Raw genomic sequence first — 3,506 nt, 5'->3', positions numbered from 1 at the left:
TAAAATGCTAAATCTACCTAAAATTCATATCAATTGAAATATATACGATTATTATTATTTGCGTAGTGAGTATACCTACAGACACTTGCCGTGCCCTTTCGCCGACTTCCAGACGAACTCTTCGGGCATCGTGAATCACAAATAACACAAACACTAAGGAATATCATTAAAAGGCGACAATTAACTGATCACGAAGCGTAGCACAACACCGGGGTTACTAGTTTGTGGTCGGAGTTGTTGTTGTTTACATTACGTGTTAAATTAAGTCGTGGCTAAACCGTCTATCTCGGTTGACGGCGGCATTATTCAAGGTACTTAAATAGACCTTGGTATTATTCCCTTGAAGCCTCGGATGATCTTTGCCGAACTGTTTTTTCTACCGCGTATATAGTCAGTCAATGCCGCGCTGATTTCAGAGTGGCCAAGCTGTGTCTAGTCCGTTGGGTCTTTTCATCGGCGAGAGACAAGACTAGACAGGATGTTTGTGTATTAATAAGGTTAAAATGATAATCCCATTCTCGCGTCTTATTTTATTCAATTTCCTGACCTACTTAAAATGAGTGAGAACTTTCAACTATTTCGACGACATAACTTGTGTAAATAATCAAACATTTGGCATTTAAACATAATAAATAAAAATATGTATACATTTGAATAGTATTCATAGTAAGAGGAAGAAATAGAAGTAAATAAAAAGTTCCTGACTACGCATATATCAGGGTAGACGATGATATTACCACACACACACACACACACACACACACACACACACACACACACACACACACACACACACACACACACACACACACACACACACATACACATCTATGTATATAGATATATATATGGTATTGGAAATGCAACACCACACCTAATTTAAAGAATATCATTCTATGATAGTTTTCTTTTATACCATTTTCTACGCAAATAGATAATAACGTAGTTATAGAAGGTAAAAAATCTACGATTATCAGGAGCCGCAGTAACTTCCGCCTCCAGCGCCGCGACAAAATGACAAAAAGCCGTTAAGAGCGACGGGAAATCGGTCGAATTTGTAGCGGATGACGACGTATGCGAGGGAAATCAAATGAGCCAATTAGATTCGTGCGTGAACGTGACGTGAACATAGACACCCAATAGAACCAATCAGTTATCGTATAGATCATCACGTGACAATAGAAGCTGGGCCTAGGAGAAGGCAGTTGAAATTCAAATTGGTTCAATCATGGCTAGACAGTGGGTAGGTTGTGAGAAAAATTATTACGATTTCACTGAGAAATACTAACAAAATATCAAAGCAAGCTTACTAAATCTACATCACGGTGTACTGCCAGTGGAAGTACAATGTCCGCACTGTAAGAAATCGTATCATTGCAGAAATGACAGGCACCAGTGGGTTTGTGGTGCATGGAACAGAATAATAATAAGAAAAAAACGAAGAAAGTTGTGTATCTTTGCTGTAAGCGAACGCAATTCCCGTCAACAACTACCTGGCATACTCCAACGATCCCTGTGCCTCCCAGACTGGCCCGTCTGGAGCTAAGGTTGAAGGTAAGATTAGGTTAAATCTGTTCCTGGGTCTGGGCTCACTCCTGCCGGAACAAACGAGGTGAAGATTTTGCAGACCAGGCGGGGATGGGGGGACGGCAGCCCCCTCCTGAAAGGGGGTATAAGGGGGCAAAGCCCCCTATATTTACTGAAAACGTGTCAGATACCTGGTTTAGCTCTATCCTGCCGGAACATACGAGGTGAAGATTTTATAGACCAGGCGGGGGATAGGGAGTTTAAGGGGGCGAAGCCCCCAATACAACCCTGAAATGTGTTAATATACTATGGTTACTAGTATTCTACTGATATTTCTCGAAATTCCCAGATATGTAGGTCTATCATTCCAGCTATCGTAGTTGTTTCGTTTGCAAAGGAAATGAGTGCTAGATTCGTTCGAAACACGACGAAAGCTATTGGAGAATTATTCTATTCACCCAAAAAATGTGGGGTTGCATTTCCAAATTTATCATACACACACACACACACACACACACACACACACACACACACACACACATACACATACACATACACATACACATACACATACACACACACACACACACACACACACACACACACACACACACACACACACACACACACACACACACACACACACATATATCACACACATACACGCACACATACACTCGGCTTGGTATGGAGGTGTTTGGGTTGTCTGCCTCCTTGGTGGTATGTGGTCCAGTTGGGGTCCTTCGGAAATCTGCATAGCTTTAGCGGAAACAGATATGATAAATGCTGATAATGGCGTCATTTCTATTGCTCTGTCGGAGTTCATCAGGTAGACGGGCGGCGTCGGTTATCTGGCCTTGGGAACACCTCAGCAGGACTGGGTCACAGTCTGACGAAGTATTGCGAGTTCGGCAGGGTGTGGTGTCGAGTCAGGAATTTCGGAGGCGTGTGGGTTCGGTTTCACCGCTGAGCCACCAGTTGTAGGCGCCCGAATGATGGACCCTACTACACGCACACACACACACACATATTTATACATATTAATATTTACACGCACTACGTAAATCTATCTGTGTCTATGTATCTATGTGTCTATCTATATCTATGTATCTATGTGTCTATCTATATCTACCTATCTATCTATCTATCTTTCTATATATGTAGTGGCCCCCCTATTCTACAACATTCATTAAATGCTTTTCAATATTATGTTAGATTAATAAATGTTTAATTTTTAAAATTATGGTATACTTTAGGTAACTTATCAATGTATTTCAAAGTGACAATATTAAATCTATTAATTAGTGTAATTCAAGGTTTGAGATCTTTATGAAAATCAATACATTTATTAATTGCAAATTCATTATCAGTGCAATGCAATAAAATCACAAAATCAAAGTTTATATCAAGCCAAAAACATATCACATTATTTAGGATCTGGGCACTTTACATATAACTAGACTGTTATGACTCACTGATCTGTGATTATCCGTCTTAAAACTTTCGTTACATCTTAATAGACCAAATATTATAAAACAAAATATTAGATTATTTAATATCTCAAGTTAATAAATCGATTTGATGTTACACAAAATAATGATCATAAAAGAAGCAAATCCTTATATCAAATAGGCATGCTCTGTGAATTTAATATCATACTGAAAGAATAAACTAGTTATTTTTTTTAATAAACACAAACTGAGTTGTATCTACGTTATTACATTATTCAACCATTAAGCAAGAAAGATTAAGAATAATGACAAATTCAAATACTTGATAGACAAAAAATCAATCTCACGCTCTGTCGGACAACAGCAGGACTTGTCACTGCCTGCACACTTCGCTTGAGCTATCCCTCTTAGAAAACACTTAGATATTTGGGTATTTGGGTACACTTACAAACTAATTTAACTATTTCCATTAAATGTTAATAAAGATACATGTAACACAATATTGCCACATTAACTAAATTTAATAAT

General features: G+C 38.5%; 1 protein-coding gene across 1 annotated transcript in view; it reads left to right on the top strand.

Moving 5' to 3' along the window:
- Positions 1 to 1,207: 1,207 nt before the first annotated feature.
- Crz (Corazonin) overlaps positions 1,208 to 3,506 on the top strand; it is a 48,163-nt gene continuing 45,864 nt past the window's right edge. The window contains exon 1 of the mRNA XM_070121994.1: positions 1,208 to 1,554. The gene's annotated coding sequence lies outside the window, so the exon portion shown is untranslated. The remainder of the gene's footprint in view (positions 1,555 to 3,506) is intronic.

The sequence above is a fragment of the Penaeus vannamei genome, chromosome 5, assembly GCF_042767895.1.
Source record: "Penaeus vannamei isolate JL-2024 chromosome 5, ASM4276789v1, whole genome shotgun sequence".
Lineage (NCBI taxonomy): Eukaryota > Metazoa > Arthropoda > Malacostraca > Decapoda > Penaeidae > Penaeus > Penaeus vannamei.
Note: the sequence above shows the minus strand (reverse complement) of the source record. Positions and strands in the feature narration are given on the sequence as shown.